Here is a 12,970-nt window from a genome sequence, read left to right as displayed (position 1 = left end):
TACAAAGAAAGTTTGCATTATGATTTGTATGAATTGTATAAATTGAACTTTGAAATTTAATTGCGAAAACCCTCAAGAAATATTTGTTAAAATACTATTTAGAGAAGGGAAGGTAAAACAATCTTAACAGGTTAATATAATACTTTTTAACTACAGTGTATGTACTATGTTTCGGTAGTAACCATTTTTGGTAGGGGAAGAACATTCCAATACAGTCTGAAAATACGATATAAAAATGTACGGTTCTTTTACTAGATGTGTGTAATTTAGATAAGGTACAAAATATATATGGACAAAGTTTTGGGAAAAAAACATACAAAATTTCAAAACATTTCCAACCTGACTTTGGTCCAATTCGGTAGAATGGCCCATATATCATGGATAAAACTATTATATTCATCTCCGATGGCACAAGTACAAACCAACAAAGAGAAATCTAATTATTTCCCACTTCACCGCGGTACAAGGCAGGGCTGCCCCCTATCTCCCCTCCTATTTGCAGTAGCGATTGAGCCCTTGGCAGTTAAACTCCGTTCTGAGGCACATTTTAAAGCTCCCATGTCATGCTTTTCCGGTTATTACCCGTCCCCTTGTGTGTTATGAAGGTTTTTATGCATGTAAACGGTGTGCAGAGTCAAAACCCTCAAAGTACACCCTGTAGCGAGTAAAACTCTAACACAGAAAATACCTCCCCAAAACGCCTCGTTGGAGATACGTCACTGCCCATTTGATTCTTCCGGGTACCGCATGATGTCATGCGGTACCCGGAACGAAATGGACCAATCCCGAAGAGCTATGGCCACACCAGCAGCGGCGTGTTCCTCCTCCAGAGGTTCGAAGAACCGGCATTTCACAGACGAAAGCTTCCAAAACATTGCCCAGTTTGAGGCCGGATATGCACAGCTTGTTTGGACCGTTTGGAGCAGGGGAAGATCTGGGTATACAACCTGTAAGTTTGCATTGTTATTTGTGTATTTATCAAACAAGACTGTTTAAATGTGTAAACTGTGTTGGACTGCTAAGCCATTGACACAGTGCTAACTGTGCTAACTAAGTTGCTAGAGTTTCCATATATCAACTCTAATATCAGCAGATGGCCTTGCATACATGTATCTCATAGCAGGAGAATGTCTGCATTCACACACAAAATACCTATTAACAGTATACTGCGGGTGATTTGCCGGTCAGTCGCGAAACGTAATTACATTATAGCTGGCGTAGCGATCTAACACAGAGCTAGAGCTAGTTTTGGTCAGAAAAACATTTTTGTGATGCTACGTTGCTAGCGTTTAAATATATCAACTACAATGTCAGCAGATGGCCTTACATGTTTGTCATGGCAGGAGAATGTCTGCAGTCACACACACGGAATACTCATACAGTATACTCCGGTTTACCGTACATTGTGACCGTACATATACTGCATGTAGCTAACGAGGCTAGCTGTATGCTAGCGCAAAACAATGTATTCATGCAAGTTACATTGTATGGTAGCAGAATACCCGTATACGATTGCAATTATAAACACGTTATTGCTAGCCTAATATGAACCACTAGCTTTTGTTCATAGTAGTTTTATTACACTGCATTATAGTTGCCTTTCCTCCAAGCTAACGTTCATATCGTGTTAGCTACCAAGGTAAACAAAGCTAGGTTAGCATATTAGCAGGCAAGCTGTTCATTACACAACTACTACTAACGAATCTAAAACAACTAAGTTTCTCTAATATTTTGTGATTTGCATTTGATTTCGTCCAGCCAGATCCTGGCGGACAATCCATGACGGGGAAGGGATTCTACTACTACTGAGGCCTCGTGCTAAAAGGCACCGCACCGCACCGGCTGTGCGCAGGCAAGAGGAGGAGGAATGGATGATATACCGTGTATATATGTATATTTATGTTCATTTTGTACATTTCTAAAAATAAAGTTTAATGGAAATACTTAGTAGGCCTATCCTTTCTTCCCTGAATTCATATATAGCAAACCATGATTTGATTTCTCATCAAACAGTAGTAGTTTATAACGGGTAAAAATAACTTACTCTTTGTTATGAGAGTAGCTCGTAGGCCACAATGGAAAGACAAGGAGACATACACGAGTTTACAAAACCACGGCACATTTATTGTGGTAAATGCAGAGACAGGTGGTTGAGAGGATCGCAGAGTTAGTCTTCCTGCAGCCGCTTTGGAGAGAGACTGGGGCCGTAGTGTCCGGAGGTGTCCGTGATCGTGCTGATTAGCCTCTTCAGCTCCACCCCATCGTAAGACAAAGGCCCTGGGGCCGTCACACTCTTCTATAACAACAGTTAAAAATATATATGTATATAAAATATACCGCTGTACCGACGCCATGATAAGACTGATGTTACGCTGAGAGCAGCCGGGAAAAGCACTGACATGGGCGCAGCCTCTCTGGTGGTTGACTAATCAGAACAGAGTGGCCGAGCTGACCAATCGGAGCACACTAGGCTCACAGGGAGGGGGGGGCAAGAGCTCCAACGAGTCGTTTAGTGGAGAAAGTGAATACTGCTGAATACACATGCTTGACAGAGATGCTGTATGCGAAACCAATGTGAGTTTGGAAAATTGCACAGTATAAATCTATTTTAGTATACCTCAACAATGTAATTATGATCAGTGGAAATGGCCATGACATGGGCCCTTTAAAGGAGTGTTTAGAGCTGGAGAGGAACATAAACTTTCCTTATATGCAGATGATCTCCTGCTCTACATTTCTGATCCCCTGGGATTGCTACCATATGTCTTCAGTATACTCAACAGCTTCGGAAAAATTTCAGGCTATAAATTAAACCTTCAGAAAAGTGAGTTGCTTCCTATAAATAAAATAGCTAAAACTCTACCTTTTCAAAATTTCAGTCTGGGACAAATATCTGAGTATATTACTTATTTAGGGGTACAAATTCCACAATTACATAATAAACTCTTTGACCTCAATTTTACTAATCTTTTAGAAACAGTTAAGAAGCATTTAAAGAGGTGGAATACACTACCCCTCTCCCTGGCTGGCCGAATCAATGCCGTTAAGATGAATGTTTTGCCGAAATGTCTTTATTTGTTTCAATGTGTGCCAGTATTGATAAGAAGAAAATTCTTTGTAGCCCTTGACAAATCTATCTCAACATTTATTTGGAACAATAAACCTTCAAGAATTCGTAAGGCTTTTTTGCAAAGGCCAAAACAATCAGGAAGAATGGCTTTACCTAACTTTGAGTATTACTACTGGGCAGCTAATATTCGTAGCATATTATTTTGGAAAATGCCGTTCTAACCAACAACCATCCTGGTTGGCTGCTGAAGCCTCATTCTGTAAACAATCTTCACTACCTGTTCTCTTGACATGCCCCACAACTGTGGATCTCTCTGCATATAAAAATAACCCAACACTTGGACATTCCCTTAGGATCTGGGTACAGTTTAGGAAAAAATGTGGACTTGTATTAATGCCCCTTTCAGCACCTATTGATCAAAATCATTCTTTTCCCCCATCACTGCAGGACCTTGCTTTTAAAATTTGGGAGACAAAAGGTATTAAATCTTTTGGAGATTTATATATTGATGGTACTTTTGCCTCTTCACCCAGCTGAAACAGAAATATAACCTTAAAGGTGGGGTAGGTAATTTTGGAGAAACCAGCTCGAGTGCGCTAAAATTTGAAAATACACAGCCGAAAAAAATCTGCCGCTTCCTTACAGAGCCCCTCCTCCAACACACACGAACGCGCACATGACCAATGAGGGCAGGAGATAAGTTTGTGCACAGATGGAAGGCTGACAGGCAGGTAGGCCATCCAGTTATTCTGGCTTCCACAGATGACATTTTTTTATGGATTTTTTGTCAAAGCACTTAAGATATTCTTTTTTGTCAAAGCACTTAAGATATTCATCGCTATCGGGATGTTAAGAGCATTCCATGTAATATAACAAAAAGTGTATCTCGAGCCGGTTTCTCAAACTTACCTACCCCACCTTTAATAACAACCAATTTTTTAGATATTTGCAGGTTAGAAACTTTGCTCGAACTAATCTAGTTAATTTCCTTTATCCGCCGGATAAAACAATATTAGACCATATTTTGGATGTTAACCCACTCGGGAGGGGTGTGGTTGCTCAAATATATAAGAACATTTCTCAACTTGACTGCCCCTCCTTATCTATAATTAAAGCCTTATGGGAAGAGGACTTACAATTACAATTGGATGAGGACACATGGGATTCAATTCTAAACAAAGTTCACTCCTCCTCTATCTGCGCACGGCATGGACTCCTACAGTTTAAAATTCTTCATCGTCTACACTATACTAAAGTGAAATTAGCCAAGTTTTATCCTAATGTGAGCCCCATGTGTGCTAGGTGCAAGAATCAAGTAGGGAATCTTATTCACACTTTTTGGACTTCTCCCCGGCTTTGCAAGTACTGGGAAGATGTTTTTAAAACTCTCTCTGAAGTGTTTGAAATTCCTCTCAATCAGTCTCCACTGACAGCATTGTATGGAGTTGTTGCTAGAGAAGCTCAACTTCCAAAATATAAATTAAATACCATTGCTTTTGCATCGTTGATAGCTCGAGGACTAATTATTCTTAAATGGAAGGATGAATCACCACCCACCCATACTCACTGGATTAGAGACCTGTTGCAGTTTTTGCGTCTGGAGAAAATCCGGTCCACTCTGAAGTGGAATTTGGAAAATGGAACTAAGGAATTTGAACAGCTAATCCACCTATTTATAACGTCTCGTTTAGACTATTGTAACTCCCTGTTCCCCTGGTGTTGATAAGTGTTTGATCCGTCGCCTGCAGCTGGTCCAAAATGCGGCTGCACGCCTTCTTACTGGGAAGAGACGTTATGACCACATCACACCCGTTTTGGCAGACCTTCATTGGCTTCCTGTCAGTTACAGGATCCAGTTCAAGTACTTACTTGTTGTTTTTAAATCATTGCATGGACTGGCACCACATTACCTGTCTGAGTTGTTGCACCGCCATGCTCCAGCTAGAGCATTGCGATCAGCTCAGCAAAATATGTTGGTGGTTCCTCAGTGCAGGAAAAAAACCCGAAGTGACAGGGCTTTCAGTGTTGCAGCTCCCAGACTGTGGAACAGCCTCCCATTACATATCCGGACTGCTGAGTCTATTGAACTTTTTAAATCTCAGCTAAAAACTCACCTCTTTGCACTGGCTTTTAATACTAGTTGAACATTACATTTTTACATTTGTATGTGTTTTTTTAATATGTTTCTAGTTATTGTGCTTTTTATCATGTTTTTAATTATTGTTTTATTATTGTACTCCCATTGTGTTATTTAATATTTATTGCCTGTACAGCACTTTGGTCAACTGAAGGTAGTTTTAAATGTGCTATATAAATAAATAAAGATTGAGATTGAGGAATTGGATTCTCTAGTTTACTCTGTTTTCCTTTTTTTTCTTTCATGCTGGGGTAGGGCTGCTTTTTGGCAGTCTGGTTTAAATGTGCACTGTTGCATCTACAGTATGTATTTGACTGCTCAATGACATTCTGTATGATTTTTCTTTGTAATGAAAACTTTCAAAAATAAAGTGTTAAAAAAAAATAAAAAAAATAACGCAAAACGTCAGAAAAGCTTTTATATTATCTTTATCACCCACTTTTCAGCAATAATTCACACGGGTTGCAACAAAGACACACACCAACGTCTTCCATGATTTGTGTTTGTCTTTCTATGCAAACACGGCGTGCACGTGGCAAACTGAACCCAAACACCCACCAACATTGTACACACACATCATGTCAGAGGGCCGACGTGACATGTATTCACAAGTGTGCTGACGGCACACACCCTGCATATAACCTGACAGTCTGTTGGCCGCAATACACCACACAATTAAAATAAATATCCTACGAAGGCCACATGGTGCTGCTTCTTCTAACAGCCAGACAGGGGAACAACTCCATAGCAACACCAGAGAAATGTTTACGTGTGAGAATATTTGGATATGCACTATTGGAAACATAAACAAATCGATCAACGCTTCACAAACACTCAAACACAATTTGTGCAAAGACTCAGCACCTTGGCTGTGCATTTGCCACACACAGCATCCCCACACTTGACACATTTGCAGAATGTTTTATTTTGCATGGAGTGCTCCTTCACCATGCAGGTCATTCTGATGCGCTCTTCTGCACCGCTGAAGGGCACGGCCGCAAGTGGTGGCGCTTTTGATGCCATCCACTCAGCGCGCAGCTCCTGTGCCAGCTGAAGCATGAAGTCCCTTCTCGGAATGTTCTGGCTCATGCAGCTCCGGTACAGCACCCAGGCATTTATGGCAGCGAGGTCCAGCACATTGTAGAACACAGCAACGGGCCATCTACGCGTGTCACCTGAGAGAAACAGAGGATTTAGTAAAAAGGATTGACCAATGCAGTGTTTTAGGCCTACATAATAATAATAATAATAATAATGGAATAGAATCTAAGGTGTTCTTCCTGCTTGTTTGTGTAGGACGTGCGTGCATCCAAACAATTACGCATACAAAACTTTAAAAGTCAAAGTGAAAATGTTTATCGAAAATAAACAAAGTACATTTTTTACCTAACGAAAATATGCACAATTATCAATATTGCTAAACAATGTGGTCGGAAATTCTATACTCTTGAAGGGACAGCAACATGCACAGGTCTGTCAGGATACTAGCAATCAGACAGCATTACCCTCAAATCAGTACTGAACAATTACAAAATATGAACACCCAACATATTAAACGTATTGTAAATAATAATGATAATAATAATAACAATAATACCTTTCACCGAATATTGGCGAGCCATTTGGTCGAGCATGTCAACCCCCACTTTTGAATGGTTGTAGTAGTCCACCGTCTCTGGCTTTTTTTTTCTTTCAGTGGAGATGGCCACATGCTGGTGTTGTGTGCTCAGTATGGTGACGTTTCTCCTAGCCTAACACTGATACACAGAGAGCACCACTTTACTGCCTTTCAGCACCTTGGTGCTCAGTTCTCCGTTGCACAGGGGGTGGAAGCTCCCGCTTGTTGCGTTTTCTGGTTCCCACGAGGCTGGTGTTTTTGGAGAGAGGAAGGGAGGTAAAGAAATGGTCTGTTGTTACATTTCTTCCCTTACCAACAAAGGGCTCCACCAGCCTCAGCACCACATTCTCTCCTAGGCGTTGTGTTGCTGGCATCTTTTCCCAGGTATGGGAAGCCATTCAGCATGTGTTTACTGTCAACATCAGCTGCCAGCCAAAACTTTATCCCAAATTTGTCCGGCTTGTTGGGCATATACTGGGTGAATGGACATCTAGATTTTGTCGGGAATAGTTGTTCATCTACAGTGATGTCGGACCCTGGCCTGTAGGACGCGATTGAATTATCGACAAAGCGATCCCACACCTTCCTCACGTGAGTAAACTTGTCGGTGGTCAACCGGCACCGGCGGGTCTCCTTTTTATCAAAGCGCAGGTAACGCATGATTTCTTGAAACCTGTTCCTCGACAGTGTTGCGTTGAAGAATGCGTTGCCCCACTGCTCGGACCAGAAACTCTCCATCTCTATGTTCTTCCCACAATATGCACCTCTCACATAGAGAAGCGCAATGAAGGCCTTCAGCTCCATAATAGAGACATCCCAGGTGGCTCTGTCTCCATTATCTCTCCGCGCTTCAGCAATGGTGCAATCACGGATTTCCTCCAACATTGCACTATCACACAGACACATAAAGGCTGTGAGTTTGTCATTAATGTTGTGACGTGCGTGTAGTGTGGGGCCAGCAGACTCCGTGAGGATGTTCTGTATCTGCCGTCTCCCTGTGCAACACACTCTCACTCCCTAAACGTCCAGGAGCGACGCTTGGTCAGGGTCCCGTGGCGTGCAGTTGGGACGCGCCGTATGGAATGCCATTTAAGCCAAAATTAAATAAATACATATATATATAAATATGCCTATGAAATACATTCTGAAATAAATAAATGAGGCAATAAATATGTATACATGTACATTTAAATACACATTTATTTATTTCATGGGACTTTTATTTCATAATGACACATTTATTTATTTCAAGAGACTTTTATTTCATAATGAGACATTTATTTATTTCAAGAGACTTTTATTTCATAATGACACATTTATTTATTTCAAGAGACTTTTATTTCATAATGACACATTTATTTATTTCAGGGGACTTGTATTTCATAATGACACATTTCCATTTCTTATATGCAAATGAATGGGGCGTGGTTAGCTCACAGATCCAGACCAAAGCAACAGCACCGCAACACTGGCCGTTTCTCAATCGCGAGGATATTGGCTTCCAAGCCAATATTTCAAGGATGCTACGTCATCGAGTGCCGCCGAAGGACTGTTCCAATCTCCAGCATACTTGGAATTCCACCGAGGCCGCGTCCTTGGTTTGGGGGAAATTTCGAGGCTGCACATGGGTAGACTTCGCGTCCTTAAAATCCCCACAATGCTTTGCGCATGGACCAATTTCCCCAAATCTGTGGCGGAAGATGTAAGGCGGGGCCTCTCATATGACGCACACCTGCACACTTGCTAGCCTGTTCCACTCTTCGTTTTCCGAATGCCAGGAAGTATTCTTGCCTTGCTTCTGAAGCAAGATGCTCGGCTCGGCTGTGCTACCAAGCAAGCGTACTCGCGATTGAGAAACGGCCACTGACTCAATAGCTCTTGTTTCACACTCAGCCTGATTTAGCTCTGGTTCTTCCTGTTTCAGCCACAGCGGAGCCAATTCTAAACACCGAACACCGGTTCTTAGCTGACCCCACTCGGCTGCCCGGCAAGAACTAAGAACCACGCTTACGTCGGAAGGGGGCGAGATTAACCTGAGCCATAATAACAGTTTATGGCGAGTACGGAAAATGAAAGTTGTAACAAGCAGTAGCGCTGAGCAAAGTGACTAGAACGCAACCACACACTTATAAAAAAACACACTTTATAAAGTCAGGCAACACTAACCAGGCTTCGTGTGATTCTGTTTATTTGTATCTTACTTTGACCATCCGTTCACTGTCATTGATCATTGTGGAGAGCAGGCAGAAGTTTTGTTTTGTATTATAGCAGCTATCAGATGGAATCAATACATGGGCTGCACAGGTTGTCATGTCCGACTATCACAAGTAGAATCATAATGAAAAGGTAAAATGTGCCTGTAGAAAACGGCTTATGCCACAATAGGATAGCAACAAGTAGTCAAGATAGTCAGTTTAGCTTCGGTTGCTGTTGCATAACTGCGGTCAACTCAGCCGTCTCTCGCGTTCGCTTGGTCAAATCAGCAGCTATTCATTTTTGAGTGCGCAATTAATAGCGCCTTTACGGTAATCGCTGTACAAGAGTAAAATAATGCATGTTTTTTTCTGCTTTATTTGCAATACAAGTCATTTGTACCATAAGTTCTTAATAAAACTGACACTGTTTGACTCAGTCCTAGTTTGACTGCTACAATAAAATGAAGTAGGCTACTTTTACTGTGTACTTTTTGGGTAATACTCTCTCAAAGTCCCTTCCCGAGTACAATAATGCATGTTTTTAGCTATCTTTGATGAGAGATAAAATGGTATTTTGCCAAAAGTTCTTAGTTAAATTGATACTGTGTACTTTTTTAGTAATACTAGGTCAAACTCCTGTCCTGAGTACATTCTTTCATGTATTCTGCTATCTTTGATAAGAGATAATATCTATATTTCAGGTATTTATTTAAATAAGAAGTGACCTTTGAATAAATATTGCAAAACAAAGCCTATATCACCTGCAGGCTTAGCCGTGTGTATTTCTTCCTGCACTACAAGATTTCGATGTGTACACATCTGGGCCATTTATTGTGTAATTTCTCCAAACATATACAAATGCCTGTATTGGAGTCAAAAAGGTGCAGTAGAAGGACTTTAGCAGCATCATAAGAGGCCAACAAGAGTGACAGGGGTGTGTCACTGTGCTGAAGGAAGGTTGTGAACAGCTATCCAGGATAGTCTAAAGACTTTCCAAGGGGTAACAATGCTGCTGCTGGAGTACTGATCTAGTGTTGATGTCATCTGTCTACCTTATCCTCTTAAAATACTCTGTCTAACATTATCTGTACATTACATTACATTACATTACATGTCATTTGTTAGACACTTTTATCCAAAGCGACTTACATACATTCAGTACTGTGGACAATCCCCACAGGAGCAATTTGGGGTGAAGTGTCCTCCCCTGATTCGAAGTCCAGCACACTCTCCACTGAGCCACAGCCTCCCAGTATTGTGAACGCTTTTAACGCTTATTAAATATAGCAGAAAACATGCATTATTCTACTCAGGAGGGGAGTTTGACAGGGGATTACTCAAACACTTGATTGTACTTGTGGGAGTAGTCCAAGTAGTACTGACTCCAACAGTATCAATTTCATGTAGAACTTGTTGCAAAAAATCATTTTATCCCTCATCAAATATAGCAGAATACATGAATTATTGTACTCAGGAGGGGAGTTTGACAAAGGATTACTCAAGAAGTACTCAGTAAAAATACGTTATTGTACTTGTGGGAGTAGTCCAAGTAGTACTGAGTCCAACAGTCCCAATTGTATTAAGAACTTATGGCAAAATATCATTTGATCTCTCATCAAAGATAGCTAAAAACATGCATAATTGTACTCTGGAAGGGAGTTTGACAGAGTATTACTCAACAAGTACACAATAAAAGTAGGCTACTTCATTGTGTTTGTGGTAGTAGTCTAACAAGTACTGAGTCCAACACTACCAATTTTATTAAGAACTTATGGATACAAATAATTTTATCTCATCAAATATAGCAGAAGTGGCATGAGTTTGTTCTCAGGGACTTTGAGAGAGTATTACCCAAAAAGTACACGGTAAAAGTAGCCTACTTCATTTTATTGTAGCAGTCAAACAGTGTCAGTTTTATTAAGAACTTATGGTACAAATGACTTGTATTACAAATAAAGCAGAAAAAAACATGCATTATTTTACTCTTGTACAGCGATTACCGTAAAGGCGCTATTAATTGCGCACTCAAAAATGAATAGCTGCTGATTTGACCAAGCGAACGCGAGAGACGGCTGAGTTGACCGCAGTTATGCAACAGCAACCGAAGCTAAACTGACTATCTTGACTACTTGTTGCTATCCTATTGTGGCATATGTTACGTAATCCGAGAAGACCCAAACGCAGGACACGGCAGAGTGTTGGAAAAAAGGTTTATTGTGAGGTGGAGGAGCGTGGAGAGTAATCCGGTAGGAATGATGACTGGTGGCGGCAGGTGATGGCAACAAGGCGGCTGGAGAGTGATCCTGGAGCACAAGAGAAACACGTGAGAAAAACATTCAGTGTAAAGAGAATAGCTTAATTTAGGCTAAGAAGGCTGAGAGTTTACCACTGGGGTTTAAACAACGATCTGGCGCTGAAAGGTTGTGGAACCTCCGCTGATATGCCATTAGTGATGGCTGATGGAAATCAGGTGTGTAGCTGATTGCAGCAGGTGGAGATTGAGCCGGGAGCCAGGAGTGACAGCCACCACGCCCACACAGACAGGGAAAGGGAACACACACACACACAAGGGAGGTGGCTGAAGAGTAGAGCCACCACAGCATAAGCCGTTTTCTACAGGCACATTTTACCTTTTCATTATGATTCTACGTGATAGTCGGACTCGGACATGACAACCTGTGCAGCCCATGTATTGATTCCATCTGATAGCTGCTATAATACAAAACAAAACTTCTGCCTGCTCTCCACAATGATCAATGACAGCGAACGGATGGTCAAAGTAAGGTACAAATAAACAGAATCACACTAAGCCTGGTTAGTGTTGCCTGACTTTATAAAGTGTGTTTGCTCAGCGCTACTGCTTGTTTCAACTTTCATTTTCCGTACTCGCCATAAACTGTTATTATGGCTCAGGTTAATCTCGCCCCCTTCCGACGTGAGCATGGTTCTTGGTTCTTGCCGGTCAACCAAGTGGGGTCAGCTAAGAACCGGTTTTCGGTGTTTAGAGCCGGCTCCGCTGTGGCTGAAACAGGAAGAACCAGAGCTAAATCAGGCTGAGTGTGAAACAAGAGCTATTGAGTCAGTGTTGCGGTGCTGTTGCTTTGGTCTGGATCTGTGAGCTAACCACGCCCCGTTCATTTGCATATAAGAAATGGAAATGTGTCATTATGAAATAAAAGTCTCTTGAAATAAATAAATGTCTCATTATGAAATAATGACACATTTATTAAAACGCAAAGAGCTTTCAACTGATTGCAATGTATTCCTATCGGCGGCGGTATTTGACGCTCAGGGAAGCACCGCATCGGTCCATGTCGGCGGCATTTAAAGGCAATGTGAGCGTCCATTCCCATTGGATAACGGAGGATTTTAAACCCGGAAGTATTCTCCTTACTGTCGATTGATTTTACAGTGATATCTGCACTACTCATCAACTCAAAAACACCAGATTATCCTTGTTAATTACACAACATTGATTGGTTTAAATTGTGTGCAATGCTTTTGTGTTTTTCCCCTTCGATTCAGAGAAACAAATATTTTTTCGGAGTTTAGGATGGCAGAAGACACTACACTACCCAGAATCCCCAGCTATCGTTTAGGACTACACCATGTGCTTTGCTTGACAAACCCCGTCATTAGTTCTCAAGCTCTGTGATTGGTTGACCTCCAACTGCATTCCATATGAAAAAAAACGTTTCGTAAAAGATAAAATCATACTTTATTCAGCAGTGCTTGCTTTACTCTTTGAAAGTCATCACATGAATGCATTGTAATAAATGGTTCGGCTGCATTAAATATTACACATCTGTCGTAGTTCTTTATTTATCTACAGAGATCGGGACTCAGAATAGACCGGAAACTATTCTTTTACCGTTCTGTTTTAATTTCACAATAAAGTTAGTAGTAATATTTTGTTTTGATATTATTGTTTTTTATTAACTACTAGACCG

This window comes from Trematomus bernacchii, unplaced genomic scaffold (assembly GCF_902827165.1).
Source record: "Trematomus bernacchii unplaced genomic scaffold, fTreBer1.1, whole genome shotgun sequence".
Lineage (NCBI taxonomy): Eukaryota > Metazoa > Chordata > Actinopteri > Perciformes > Nototheniidae > Trematomus > Trematomus bernacchii.
The sequence above is the reverse complement of the archived record's forward strand: the minus strand, read 5'-3'. Positions refer to the sequence as shown.